The sequence below is a fragment of the Balaenoptera acutorostrata genome, chromosome 2 (genome assembly GCF_949987535.1).
Source record: "Balaenoptera acutorostrata chromosome 2, mBalAcu1.1, whole genome shotgun sequence".
In the NCBI taxonomy this organism is placed as follows: domain Eukaryota; kingdom Metazoa; phylum Chordata; class Mammalia; order Artiodactyla; family Balaenopteridae; genus Balaenoptera; species Balaenoptera acutorostrata.
In genome coordinates this window covers 103,549,414-103,564,845 of record NC_080065.1, presented here as the reverse complement: position 1 = coordinate 103,564,845, position 15,432 = coordinate 103,549,414, and the positions used below count along the sequence as shown (strand labels likewise).

At 42.0% G+C, this 15,432-nt stretch overlaps 1 pseudogene; it reads right to left on the bottom strand.

Moving 5' to 3' along the window:
• Nucleotides 1-8,265: 8,265 nt before the first annotated feature.
• Nucleotides 8,266-8,560, bottom strand: LOC130707399 (transcription and mRNA export factor ENY2-like; annotated as a pseudogene).
• Between the last annotated feature and the right edge of the window lie 6,872 nt (nucleotides 8,561-15,432).

The window sequence follows — 15,432 nt, the reverse complement described above, 5'->3', positions numbered from 1 at the left end:
TTCATTGCTGCACGTGGGCTTTCTCTAGTTGCGGTGAGCAGGGGCTACTCTTTGTTGCAATGCACGGGCTTCTCATTGTGGTGTCTTCTCTTGTTGTGGAACACGGGCTCTAGGTGCCAGGGCTTCAGTAGTTGCGGCACGTGGGCTCAGTAGTTGTGGCTCGTGGGCTCTAGAGCGCAGGATCAGTAGTTGTGGCGCACGGGCCTAGTTACTCCACATCCTGTGGGATCTTCCCGGACCAGGGCTTGAACCCGTGTCCCCTGCATTGGCATGCAGATTCTTAACCACTGCGCCACTAGGGAAGCCCATATCATCACTATGTCTTTTGGACCGAGATAGTATATTGAGAGTGTGAACAAATGGAGACTTAATCGGAAACCAAGCATAGCCATTATTCAGAAAGTTTCAGATTCCTCTTTGCCTAAGATATTGATTTCTGAGACACCACATGAGGATTCATATGTTCAATTCAGTTGTGTTAAAGTGCATGACAATACCCAAAATGAAACTTCACGCTTGAAAATTGGACACCACTGAAGCTATTTAGTAACTATTTAGAAAGCATTATTTTCACCTTGGAAAATAAACATTAAAGTTTATTTATGCTAGTAAAATTATGTTTCCAAAAATGTTACTTCTGAGGCTTAGTTTATCTTAGTATAAACTAGTTGTTCTCTTTCAGGGGTTATGCCCACCCCACCCCAACTGAGGACATTTGGCAATGTCTGGAGGCAATTTTGATTTTTGTGACTTGGGGGGGGTGCTACTGGCATCTAGTGGGTAGAGGTCAGGGATGTTTCTAGACATCTTACAATGCACTGAACAACCCCACATAACAAAAAAATTATTGACCCCAAATTTCAATAGTGTCAAAATTGAGAAAACCTACATCATTTGACTGTACTCACCATACAAAAGCAAAAATCATTTAGGAGCACCTGTTGACACTTTTTTGTCCCCTGAGATTCTGTTACCAAGGCTGTTGCCCCAGAATCATACCCCTGCCCCTCCCTCGAATGGAAACCAGTTGTTCTTATCTAAGTTCAGGAGGAAGCTGCAAAGAGAAAAGCAAGGACTGGTTAGAACAACTAGACCCAAGATGACAGAAGATTTGACTTCCAGTAGACCTTGATCCTCATTATACGCTCATTGTAATACGTTAGCATGCTAAAGGGCCCATCCACCAGCACCATGACAGGTGACGATCGCCTTGACAACAACTGGAAAAGCCCATACAAGGACTGAAAAAGAGTGTTGCATCAGTTCTGTGTCCAAACCACAACCCTGTTCTCAGATAAGACGTGAGTATGCCTCCCACTCTTTCCAATTCCCTCCCTTTTACCTCGGCCCTCCTAAACATATGGTGTCTCTGTCCCAATTGGGTTGTGAAGTTGATTTGCGAACTCAATTTGCGCTTCTCCATTCTTTGGCCATTAATGAAAGCTTGTGCTGTTCCAGTCTCAGCATAGGTTTCATTATTGGCTGTGCGAATCTGAGCGGAAAAAGAACCTCCCTGGGCGTCGGCGCCTGGCTAGGACTTTAGTGAGGGTCCAGTTGACCAGTTTGGTAACAGTTCCATTTAGGAGGTCAGCCTGGGGTCCCAGGACTCTGCATTTTTCCAGGTGGTTTCCATCCAAGAGGTCCAAGGATTACATTCTAAGAAATCTTTTTTACCCCTTGCTATTTCTGAAAGCTACTTAAGGATAGGGGCTGCATCCTCGCCTAAATCCAGAAAACGCTTGTTGAGTGAATGACAAAACGATGGATGAAAGTATGAATGAAGTTAGGGGAGTCAATCATTTTACTACACAGGTCCCAGCAGCTCCCGTTACTTACGGCCGCAGAACGGGCCCTTTCAAGCCAAGCCTCTTGGGCAGGCTCTCGCCGCGACTGGAGGCATGCTGGACTACATTTCCCAGAGTTCCAAGGGATCGCTGCGCAGGCGCACTTGGAAAACTCGGGCGTCTCTCTCCTCCGCAGAAACTGGCAGGTCGTTGCCGTCCTGCCCCAGCCTGTCCTCCTGTCCTCCTTGTCCCGCAGTCTGAACTCCAGTAGTTCTCCTCGTGTATGTGTGTCGCTGCAGGCTAGACTTATGGCGTCGCCGTTGAGGTTCGACGGGCGGGTGGTACTGGTCACCGGCGCGGGGGGAGGTGAGTACGCGAAGGCTAGAGGGCCGGCGTCCTCCAGCGGTCCGGGATCCACACGCAGCTGTAGCTGCGATCTCAGCATCTGGGCTGCGGGCAGCGGTGGCGGGGCGGCTTGGGGAGCGAGCGACTGGACTCGGTGGGGTTGAGGGTGGGAGGACGGACAACGATTGTTCTCCGGGCGCCTAATCGGCTGAGGATGGTGAGGAGGGGCTGGCCAGCCTTGAGTGGGGAGCCAGAAACTCCTGGTGCAGCCCACTTCTCCACCCGCCCCAACCCTGTGGGAGCTTCTCAAGGCTTCAGATCTTGAGAGGAGAGAGGCCCGGCTCGGCTGCGGGTTGCAAAACTAGGTAAAATTCATCCCGACGCCCGTCTGTGCGTATCGATTGCGACTCTTCCTGTTAATAGACTCCCTAGGCCTCTGTCAAGTGTTTTAAACGTGGCGGAAAAGCCGCCTGGGGGCTGGAATCACCCCCGCAGGAGTAGAGATGTCAGCCCCTTGCCTTTGAAAAGTCAATCATCTTTCCCTCTGTCGGATGATTTTAAGTTCTTGAGAGGACCTTCTTTAAAAAAAGGCATCTGATAAGAGTCCTCCTTTTTGGACTTTGTGTGTTTATCAAGCGGATTGCAAACTCCAATGCCTGCAGGACTCAGGCAGGTGATAGAGGAATAAAATGAGAGTGGGGTGGGGGCAGTAGGAAGTAGAGAGCAGAGACCTTTCTGAAGTGAGCCAGATCTTCCTGTATTTCAGAAGCCAAGTGGAGATTGGTTATGTGAAATAACCCTATTTTTATTTCTATTTATTTATTTATGGCTGCATCAGGTCTTTGTTGCGGTGCGCGGGCCTCTCATTGCGGTGGCTTCTCTTGTCGCAGAGCCGGGCTCTAGGCGCGCAGGTTTAGTTGCTCCACGGCATGTGGGATCTTCCCGGACCAGGGCTCGAACCCGTGTCCCCTGCATTGGCAGGCGGATTCTTAACCACTGCACCACCAGGGAAGTCCCCAAATAACCCTATTTTTAAAGGACAAAATTTAAGACAAACCACTCATACCCACACGGATGCTTTGCAGTGAGGTTTTACACTATTTCCCACCTGTCCATGATCTCTGTAATCTCCAAGTGCAGGGATGTTGACCTTACGGGCCTTTGATTACCCACTGGTAGTGCCTTATACCTAGAATGGACCTAATGCAGAATTAATATGAATTATCTATTAGAAGTCACAAACAGTGGAATTCTGACAGTTAATTCATACGTATTTTCACGTCTCCATTTATAAAATGGATTCACATGCTTCCTTTCAGAAAATATCTTTAGTATTAATTGGTGGCCAAATGTTTTCTATCCGTAGCTATATTTATTCTAAAATGATTATGTTTTTGGGAAAACATTTTGTTTACACTTTGCTTTTGATGGAAATAATTAAGTAAAGCACTCATGTTTTAAACCTCTTTTGACAGTGAGTGATTCACAGTATGAAATACATTTTATACCAGGACCTGGTATGCACACACACACACACACACACACACACACACACGCACCATATTTGAAACAAGCTCATGACACGGTACATAGTAAATGCAGTGCACTTTGAACGTTTCTATTCTGTTTCATTAAGTAAATGCAGATTACAACCCACTAAATTGATTTTGTGAAGTATTAATGGGTTGTGACTAGACAGTTCTGAATTTAGCACCTCCTGTTCATGAACTGATCCGTATTTTAAAGAGCCTGGATTATGATATAATTACTAGCCATTAGATTTGAATACTGATCTGGGGCAGATATAATTTTGTGGTAAAGTTGAGACTGTCATTAGGTCTACACTGGGCCATCATTATGAAAGAGAGATTGAGATCTAATTCCAGTCCTCTCATGAAGACTGTTGTCCTTGAGGTCTTGGGGTTCTCATTTAAGGATACATATCTGTAGAATTGAGGCACTGCTAAACATCCCAGGAGGGTGTCCGTGAATGCCTGCCAGGCCTGTGTCTGGGAATTAGTCTGACTCCAACCCACGCATGTTCTAGAGATGAATAGAAATATCTTTGCACTATTCAGGTGCTGTTGTTTAGCTTGGAATATTGAATAGTTTAATGGGAGACCTGGAAGGAGAGGTTTAGAATTGTCTAGGATTAAGGGAAACAATTTTGCCGTGATGGGTGGTATAACGGGAATTCGTATTTATTAGCTGATTGTAGTAGTTGCTGGGGATGTAGTTGTGAGAGTGGTGGAGGTGGGCCGTGGAAGAAGGGAGTCTGGCCATTGTGAATTTGAGATGGTTATAAAATAGCAAGCTGTAGCTCTGGAGATAGTGAGAAGTGTGTGAGTAGTTGGAGATTCTGGAGTCAGGAGAGGTTTCGAAGTCATTTGACTTCCTTTGATTGGTAAAGCTAGAAGGTGAAATAGTCCAGGAAGCTAATCTCAGAGGCTCTGTCAGCTTGAAGCAGAGAGAAGTCTAACCCACTGAAGAGAGCACTGAACAAGCACTGTGAGAAAAGAATCAACTGATATTTGACAGTGCTAAAGAAGTTAAGGTCAGAAGAGAAATGGGGGAGAGAGGACGGTTGACAATGAACTTCGGTGTGGGAGAAAGTTAAGACAGGATTTAAAAGAGGATTAAGAGAAAATAGAGGCTCTTGGCTTTAACTTTTTGTGCATTTTGACTGTAAAGATGTGCTGGGCATTGTGGGAAATGTAAAAGAATGACATAATCTCAACCTACAAGGACCTTCTAGTTTAGTTGGGGAGACAAAGACACATAAAATATTTAAATAATGTTTATGTAAGCACAGATATAAAAACGTTGGAGGACACTTAACGAACCTGTTAATGGACGAGTGGTGTTACAGGGAAACAGGGAGGAGAATGTCACTTTTAACTTTACATACAGATTTGTGTACAGTTTGCATGGGCCTTTATGGTAAAAGTAGATTACTGACATATCTTTTCAGAGAATTGTATAGCTTGGTTTTGAGATAATTCTCTGATTAACTTAGATCAATCTCTACGAGAGACATACCCCATTCCTTTCATCTGATGATTTTCTACTTTGTTACCTTTTTTTTTTTTTTTTGCGTTCTGGTTATGAGTATTTGATTTCTCTGAAAACCTCATGTTTCGAGCAAGTGCTTCAGCCTAGATCTGATAAAATATGAGGAGACTTGAGTTATTATATTGGGTGGGTTCTCTCTCATCCATTCAGAGTGGATTAAATTTTAAAATAAATTATTTGGTGATCTTTTGGTTTTGGAAAACTTTATAGTTTGGGTTCTTTTTAGAAGAGCCTGATAATTTAGCCATCTCAATATTTGTTTACATGTTTATCAATTAATTCAAATTAAATTTAAACTACCAATTAAATTTCTCAATTACATTTTAAAAAACGTGTGCACGGGGCGTCAGGGGCACAAGGCGGCGCCGGCCTGGCGCGGCGGCCGCGTGGACCGGCGCCCGGGGCGGCAGAGCGGGGGCGGGGCCGTGGTTCCGGAGCGCAGCCCCGCCGCCGCCGCCCGGGCCGAGGCGCTAGGGCACCGGGGACGCGTGGTGGGCGCAGGGCAGTGACGCCGGCCCGGGCAGAGGCTGCCGGAGCGCCGCAGGCCTGGAAGTCCGCGCGGGTCGCCTGGAGACGACGCCTCCGCCAGGCCCTGCTCGAGCCCGCCCCGCGCCCAGGCGCACTTGGCCGCCCGGTGCCCACGGCGCGTTGGGCCTCAAACCATGCCGGTGTCTGACCAGGCGTTTGTCACGCTGGCTACCAATGACGTCTACTGCCAGGGGGCCTTGGTGCTGGGGCAATCATTGCGGGACCACAGGGCCACCAGGAGGCTGGTGGTGCTGGTCACCCCTCAGGTGTCCAGCCTGCTCAGGGAAATTCAGATTATCCACATTGACACCAGAAGAAGTGAAACCCTTCTGCTGACCAGTAACAATGGGAGACATGGAGAATGTTATCAAAGGCTTATCTGGGGGGAAGGACCTGGGCCTGGGCAATTGTAAGGGATGTTCTGTAAAACTGGGCAGACTAAATTTCCATGCAAAAAGGAAAAAAACAAAAAAACAAAAAAACGTGTGCATGTTAAAATAATTTAAACAATGCAGAAGTAAGCTTTCCACCCCTTGTTGCTAGTTACATAATTCTGTTCCCCAGAGGTAACCCCTAATTGCCTGTCTCTTATATAGTCTTCCTGAGATATTCTCTGCCTATACAATTTATATGGGCACGTATCCATTTTTGGATGTATAAATTTACACCTCATACCTTTGAGTGTGAATTAAATATTTCCTGTGTGTGGTGATTATGTAGTCAAGGTTCAGAGCAGGATATAGAAACCACTAGATATTTGAAACAGGAAAGGACTTAATTTAAGCAGTTGGGTTTTAGGCAGTTCCTCTTGGAATTCCTTATGGAACAGTATAAAACTGGTCCATTAGGGGAGCCACTACCTCTGAGGCTACCATTGGAACTGCCACAGCCCAAATAGCCACTGGCCCCAGGGATCTAGAGAATGGAAGCTGCCATCCAGAAATTAGGGAGCTAGATCTAGAAGCTGCCACTATACCTGCTTAATACCTAGGAAGCCTCAAGAAATCAGCTTCTTAACCAACAGTAACATCCAAAAGTCACAGTAAGGTGGCTTCTGCCTCATTCCCTCCTTCCACATTTCATGCAAATGCGTTTAATGGTGGAACCCAATTCACATCTAGCGTCCATCCTAGAAGCTAGGTAGAATGATAGGAAATGGTAGGTAGAATAGGTGGAAAATACAGTTTTAAGCTTTCCAACCCCTGAAAGTAGAAGTAGGTGAAGTAGAGGCTGAGAGTACCAATGAAAGCTCTACCTTTGTAATGTAATTAATTGCTCACCAGTTACTTTGCAATAGGGATTGAGTTGAGTGGACCAGAAAAATTATGCTAACATTTGCTCAACCTTCTGATTTTTTTCTTTTGTTTTCAATAGGATTGGGCCGAGCCTATGCCCTGGCTTTTGCAGAAAGAGGTGCATCAGTTGTTGGTAAGTTGATACATTTTTCTTTTCATTCAGTAGCTAGGAACTAAAATACAGTCTTCACAAGCCAGAGGCCTTTGTATTCACATCAAATAATTTGTTAAGGTCAAATTTCATCACTAATTTTTTCTTGTGCCAGCAAAATTTTTTTCCCCATTGAGGCTAACTTTGTAACTTACTTTTTAAAGTGAACTAGTTTCACAGAATTTGCAACTTAATAGAACTGAGAAAGATGAGCCGACATTCATTATATAAAAGGAAATTCTTGAATTTGGTCTATTGTGGGCTGTAATTTTTCGATGTAGAAGACTGGTGCAAGATGAATCCTTGTAAGTGTAAATATATTGATAAGGTAAGAAATAAGTGCATTTTCATAACTAAATGTTTGGAATCAGGGAATCGAAAGTATTTTTTTTTTAATCTCTTTCATAAAAATTTTTCAAATGGAAGCTTTTATAACAGTTAAAAATTTTTTAAATTAAAGGGGCACTTGCATGAGTTTTATTATGGGGGGATCAGTTGGAAGATGGTGTATTGAAGAATACACCAAAAGTGGGAGGTTTTAGTAATCTTAGTGGTTTGCCTGATGTACTTGGCAGTTGGTATGGACCTAGGAGTGGATTTGTCTACAGCCAAGTCTTTGTGGGGAATATCTAAATGAGTGCCAGGTAGGTACATAGGGCAGATGTATGGCCCAATATTTATTAATATCTGTCCTGGGCTAAAATTGTTGGCCCACATTATTGTCCCCCCAATCCCAGTTTTCCTACATCTTATCAGGGAATACAGAGAGCCAAATTTCTCCCAATTTGTTTACGGAGATGTGTAATAAAAGACTGAACAAGCAGCCAGGTTTTCTAAACAAAGAAGACCTAAGCAGGATATTGAATATACTTTTCTTCCTCAGCATATATCTTTTTTTTTTTTTTAATTCATGAGATATTTATTAAAATAACACATTTAGGGAAAAATATCAATACAATTGTATACATCATTACTGAAAACTGTATACCATCATACAAAAAAGGATTTTATTTTGGGAAATCAATTCCTAATTTATGGCAAGTTTTACTTTCAGAAATAAAACCACAAAACAACACAATCTAATTCAATCTTAACGGCTGGCATGCTGAGCAAGGAATGTTCTTATTCTTTGTAGGAGCTCCTTCTTTACACTGTCAGGTACCAGGGCTCTGCCTTTTGGTGTGATTTCAGCCACCAAGTCATCAACAGTAACGTGTTCTAGTCCTTTTTCTTTAATTACCTTTACAGTGTGCCTTCAACTGATCCTTCCAGCCACATTCAATTAATTTAGCTCTCAGCAACTCTTTGAGGCCTTCTCTTTCTCCGGTTTCTATCAACTTTTGGTTAATTGCTGCTCTCATCTGCGCACCTTTGTTCATCTTGCTAACCACACTCTTCGGCTGCCCGGACCTAGCATATATCTTTATGGAAGGGACACAGCGACTTTGGATGTTCCTTGTTTAAGGTCATAGCCACTGGCTGTTAATCCAGTCTACTTCTTGGGGCAAGGACAAATTTTGATATTGTGGTATTTGGTCAGGGCGTGTATAGTTCAGGCCTTTTTTGCCAGGTTTTCCCCAAAATATTTCATGTCAGGGCCTAAAGGCACATGTTGTTACTTTTTTTTTTTTCCTTTAAAAAAAAATATTGTTATTTATTTATTAATACTTAAAACTTTTAATTTATTTACATCTTTTCCACTCAATTCCGTAAGTGCAAGTATCTCATTTTATCTTTTGTATCTCCTAAAGTTCTGAGAATGTTGCCTTTTGTAAAGAAGGGACTTTGTTCATTCCTTCCTTTATTGTTTGCTGTAGCCCTTTTCAGGGGGTGGGGCGGGCTGGGGAGTGGTTGGTGTGTCTTTGAGATTGGTTGAATAAATTTCTGCTTTTTTTGTTGTGACTAAGTTATAATCTTAGTTTATAAACTTGTTTTGTAAAACCTTTTGCAGCAGTATGTGTTTATGTGGATCAGTTTTCCTATATTTATTTATTACCTTTGAATTTGTTGAACTCAGATTGGAGTTTTTCAGTTCTAAGAAAAAGGTAAACAGGGACAGTGTATCTGTTTATTTTGTCATTGCCTCAGGGATGGTATCGCAGCAAGTGCTTGTGAGAGTCCAAAAAGGCAGAAAATTAGTGTTTTGGGAAAAATATTTACCAAACTAGGCTGGAGAGCCAGATTTAGTTTAGCTTAGTTTATGTGAAAATGTAGAACTTTTCACTGATATTTTCTACCACTTTTTAACCTGTGACCTAGCTGTGAACTTTCTGGGCTACCAATGGGTTTTGTTCTTCCTTAACCACCACTACCCTCTGCTTTAATTTTTTTAAAACACAGATGCCCTGAGTCCAGGTTGTATCATGTGCACTAACATTTCTCCTGTGTTAATTTTGTTCTGCTCAGCATATTTTTACCTGAGTAAGCAAAAAATAGTAAAGAGGAGTAAGCAAACCTAGGATTTATGACATCAGAGTATCTTGTTTGTGGAAAAATTACTAATCAGTTAATCCTATGACTAGCTCAGAGGCCAGTAAGAAGTAAGACCTTAAGAAATGGAGTACCTTGTTTCTCATATAAGTCAACTTTTGCTAGGTTATGCCGAGTTAACAGACAAATCTCAATGGTTTATAATAATAAAGGATAATTTCAGGACTTCCCTGGTGGTGTAGAGGTTAAGAGTCCACCTGCCAATGCAGGGGTTACAGGTTCGAGCCCTGGTCCGGGAAGATCCCACATGCCGCGGAGCAACTGAGCCCGTGCGCCACAACTACTGAGCGTACGCTCTAGAGCCCACGAGCCACAACTACTGAGCCCGTGTGCCACAACTACTGAAGCCCATGTGCCTAGAGTCCGTGCTCCGCAACAAGAGAAGCCACTGCAATGAGAAGCCCACACACCTCAATGAAGAGTAGCCCCTGCTCGCCGCAACTAGAGAAAGCCCACGCACAGGAAGGAAGACCCAACACAGCCAAAAATAAAAATAAATAAAATAAATAAATTCATAAAAAAAAAAAAGGGTAATTTCATACCTACCTGACCTTTCAGCTTCTGGTCAGCTGTGTCTCTGCTTTATGTGTCGTACTAATTTCAGGATCCCAGCTGAAGGAGCAACTTTCATCATGGCTGTTCTTCCGGCAGAAGGAAAATAAAAATGGATCCCCTTGGTGTCTCATAAAGCTTCTGTTTAGAAGTGGCATGTCATTTCTACTCACCTTTCATTGGCCAAAGGAAATCACCTGGCCAAGCCCAAAGTTAAGGGTATCACTTAAGGGCTTCCCTGGTGGCGCAGTGGTTGAGAATCTGCCTGCTAATGCAGGGGACACGGGTTCGAGCCCTGGTCTGGGAAGATCCCACATGCCACGGAGCAGCTGGGCCCGTGAGCCACAATTGCTGAGCCTGCGCGTCTGGAGCCTGTGCCCCGCAACGGGAGGGGCCGCGATAGAGAAAGGCCCGCGCACCGTGATGAAGAGCGGTCCCCGCACCGCGATGAAGAGTGGCCCCCGCTTGCCGCAACTGGAGAAAGCCCTCGCACGAACCGAAGACCCAACACAGCCAAAAATAAATAAATAAATAAATAAATAAATAAAAATTAAAAAAAAAAAAAAAAAAAAAAAGAAAAGAAAAAAGGGTATCACTTAAGATATTCTCTTCATGTAAATATGATTGCTATGTTTTATATTCCGTAATATAAAGCATTATGGGAGATTTAAATCTGGGTATAAGAACTGCTAAGCCTGTGGCTGATAATTACAACAAGGGACATTTGGTTTCGTACACGTTACATCTTTCAAGAAATGTTCGCACATGTCTGAAGGAAATGTTGGGAATGGAATAGGTTTGAGATTTCCTCAGTAGGTGAGCTGTATCGAGTTCTCTGAATATTAAGTTTTGTCTTGAGGGCGTGAACACAAAGAAGATGGAAGTGTTCCAGCAAGGAGAACCTCTTTTTGGACAGTAAGAAAGGCAGAATGCTTTCTATTCTTGAACTGGAGGAGTAGCATTTTTGGGTAATTGAAACTGCAATCTTTTGAAGTAAGATCGACATGATTTCTTTTCTGTACTGCAGTTGCATAATCACTGGTAAAGATGAGTTACAAGTTCCTGTGGTCTGATGCCAGAGCCTGTGTTTTTAACCGCTGTGTGATCCTGATAGCCAGAAGGTGAACTGCAGTGGGGAAAGTGAATTGTCTTTGAAGTTAGGTCAGGCTATAAATCCTGTTTCTGCTGTCTAATTACATGACCTCTGAATATTAGTAGCCACCTTACCTAATAACTTCCAGGATTATGATGGGGATTAAATGACATCAAGAATTAAAACCTTTTGTAAAGGGGGTAAAAAGCGAATAATAGTGACTGCCTACCGTGTGCTGGGCACTGTGCTCAAGATTATGTCAAAGTGAGCTTAGGGGGCATCCCAGGCTGGCGTGAAGTCATCTAGGGGAACAAAGTGAGAGATGAGAGATCACAGGAGGTCAGGTCATGTAGGACCATTTAGTTCAGAGTAAGGACTGGCTTTTACCCTGATTGAGATGGGAAGCCATTGGAGAGCGTGGAGGAGCAACATGACCTCATTTAAGGTTTAAGTGGATCATTCTGAGTGCTGTGTGAGGAATAGGTTCTAGGGGAGCAGGCGTGGAAGTGGAGAAGTACGTTGGGTATATTGGGGTCTATTATCCTATTAACAATTCTTGTCCACACTTGTGATTTTTTGTTAAAAAAAGAAGAGGAAGCAGAGAGATCTGTCAGGTTATTGCAGTAATCTACATAAGAGATGGAGGTGATTCAGACAGGTGGTAGGGATGGAGGTGGTGCAAAGAAGTTAAATTCTGGATATATTTTGAAGGTAGGTATGGCAGGATTTGCTTATTTGCTGATGTGGGTTGAAAGGGAGAGAGAAGGATAAAGTGGTGGTTTACCGAGATAGGAAAGACTGGAGGAGGGCCGGATTCGCAGAGAGGGGACATTCCCAGTAGACTTTCAGATGGGGATAGTAGGTAGGCAGTGGGACATAGGACTCTGTAGTTGGGGGGACAGGTTGAAGCTGTGTAAATCTGTTTTCAGTTTCTAGGTGGTATTCAAAGCCAGGAGACTGGATTAGATTACCCAGGTGGTGAGTGCATATAAACAGGAGATAGGGTCCCAGCACTGAACTCTGGAGGGGACTCAGTCTCTCATTTTCAGTTTCTTCTCCCTTTAAGGAGACCTTTGATGCCTTCTTGTTGTTGAGACAGATTAAGTCCCTTAAATTAAAGAGACCTAATTTAAGACGTTGCTTTCTAAACTGTCACAACATTTTGGAGGTCTTCAAATATTTAGATACATTTATGGCCATTCTGGAAAAGACTCTGATGAACTAGGGTGATTGTATCTTTCTACCAAACGTGAAAATAGTATGGCAGCTCTGTGTTTTCCGCCTTTTCTTTGGCTGTCAAGAAGCTTGAGGGTAAACCTGACACTGTCCCCAAATAGAGTAACTACCATTAGCATATGCTTTGAGTAGGCTTCTCTTTCTCTGATGTACGTTTTCTTAATTTTTCCGTTTTTTAATAGTCCTTGCACATTTAAGCCACCTCAAATACTTTTTGGTAGCAGTCAGGACATGAACAGAATACAGGAAGAAATCCCCATTGGGCCCACAGCTCTAAAATCAATGAAATGATTCTTAATGCTATTGTTTGCTATCGGAAACTTTATCAAAATAGGAGGAAAGGCATCAAGCATAGAAAACAGAAATGTCTGGAAGAACATCCAAGAGATGGTTAATAGCAGTTACCTCTGGGGTAAGACAAGGATTAAAACGACTTTTTGAGTCTGCAGGGTTTGAATTTCTTGAAAGCATTAAAAAAAAAAAAAAAGTAAATAACCTCTCCAAAAAATAAGTACACTTGTAGTATAATATTGCCCGTGTCATCTTTTTATATGCTTCTCAGATTACTCATTGTAAAGGATTTCACTCACAGAATCAATACATATGCAAGTTATTTTGATTTTGTAAATTTGGAAGCACCATTTTACTTTGGAAATAAAAGTCGTTTATAGATATGTCATTGGTAGTGGATATGACTCAGCTGGTGTCAAACCCTTGGATTGAATAAATATATGAACACGAATATGTGTAAGCACAGTGATAAAGCACTCTTCAAATACAAAGCATTATAACATTATTACTCTTGATAATTAAGTGGCAAGTTAGAAACTGCTATATAAGCAATTTCCCGCACTGAGCTACAGCAAAAAGGACGAACTACTTATAGTAAAGTGAAGCAGTAAAGTGAGGGCAGACTTTAAGGGATCTTGAAAGTTAGGCAGTGAATAATTAGGGTTCCACTGCAGATTTTGAGCAAGGGGATGACGTAGTATAAAGGCTGCCTTTGGGCCATTACCCAGCAACAGTCTGCTGATTGCCTGGAAAGATTAAGATTGGAGGCAGAAGACCACCGGGAAGGCAACTGTAGTAATCTGGGCATGAAATTATAGAATAGGAAAGAAATGGCAGTAAACGATTCCTCGAAAGAACTGGAAACTCCTCAGTGCACAAACTGTCTACCTTGCGAGCTTAAAGCACCTAGCACAGTGCTGGATACAGAGTGGGAACAGAGTGAACATTTGAAGAGTCATAATGAAATTGATGTCAAGCCTTGATGGCTCAGTGACATGTGCTGTTCAGAAATGGGAGAAAGGAAAGAGTACCTGGGAAATAACTCACCCAGCAAACTGATGTTGAGAAGATGGGACAGTTTGAGGAAGATGATAATCAATTTGCTTTGCTTTTTTTTTTTTTTCCTATCAAACTATAAGTGACGTATATTCCCTCAGCTGGTTTAGCAGCCCTGATATCAGGAGACCCAAAGCATGTTTCTTGCTCTAGTCTTTGGAGCCAATAGTCAGGGCTGAAGGATAGCAAGAAAGAACAAGAAAACCAACTTCTGAGAGCAAAGTCCTGTACACAAATAGGATTGCTAAAGACAAATCCAGATTTCTCAATCTGGTTTTTGTAACAAAACACTGGAAAACAATGTATGTAATGCTCATCAAATAATATTAATGCTCCAATGTTACCTCTGTTTCTCTTTCAACATTTCAATAAAGGAACTTATGATCTGCAACACGTATAAAGAATTAAAATCTTTTATAAGTAAGGGACACGTACACATCTGTAAGAAAGAAAAACACCCCAAATGAAACGTGATTTAAGCAGGCAAAACAATAAGAAGTATAAATGACCAATAAGCCCATGAAAATAATGTTACCTTACTAGTGCTCAAAGAAATGTAAATTAAATAATGAGCTACAACTTGTAATCATTTAATTGTTATACTGAAAAGAATGATGATGTCCAGTGTTGGGAGGATATGGGGAAACAGGCATTGTCACAAACATGGTTCTGTTTTCAGGCTTGGATAGCTGATAACTTGATACTTTGTATTTAGGTATCCATTTACCTATTAATAGAGTACTTTTACAGGCTCCAAGTGTGTTTTAGAATTCTCTGGATTCTTATATCCCTGCTCTAGTGGTTAGCATATTGCAGGTATTTAGTAAAATCTTGGGGTGGATTTTTAGTAAAAAACCTTATGTAGTCTTTAGTAGACTATCCAAGTCATTGATTTATTTAAAATGACAGAAATAGGAAAAAGATTTTACATCTTAAAAAAAAAAAAAAAAAACTCTTCAGAGCTATAAACTGGATTTTATATGGAGGATTTACAAATATATCACTTTGGGGGATATTTTGATGGTTTTAGCTGAAAAGACTCTGTCCTTAACTATCATAATCTTAACCATTTTTACTCCCTAATTTAAGGCTATTTGTTTGACTGGGGTGGCTGATTTACTGTTTCTTCTATATTCTCCCCAAGCACATGTGATTTTTTTTTTTGTTTGTTTTTTTTAGTGGAAATAATTAGGATAAAAGAAACTTGTTTACAGCATTAGAGGAGCAGAGTGGTATTGTGGTAGGTCCAGGTTCTAGTCTGAATTTTGCCATTTCATACAGCCTTGGAGCCTGGACAAGCTTTGGAGCCTGGAACAAGTTACATAACCTTTCCTAAACTTTGCTCTTCTGCGAAAATAGGAACAACTGTTCCGGCCAAACTCCTAAAAAGCTGTATGGAGATCAAATGCAGCAATGTACATAGATGGGTCTTTGAAAATGTAAGGTATATACATACCAGTATAAGGCGGTAATGGTATTTTAAAATATTATTGTGATTAGAATTTTAGTCATATATTTAAGCTGAACAGTGTCACATAG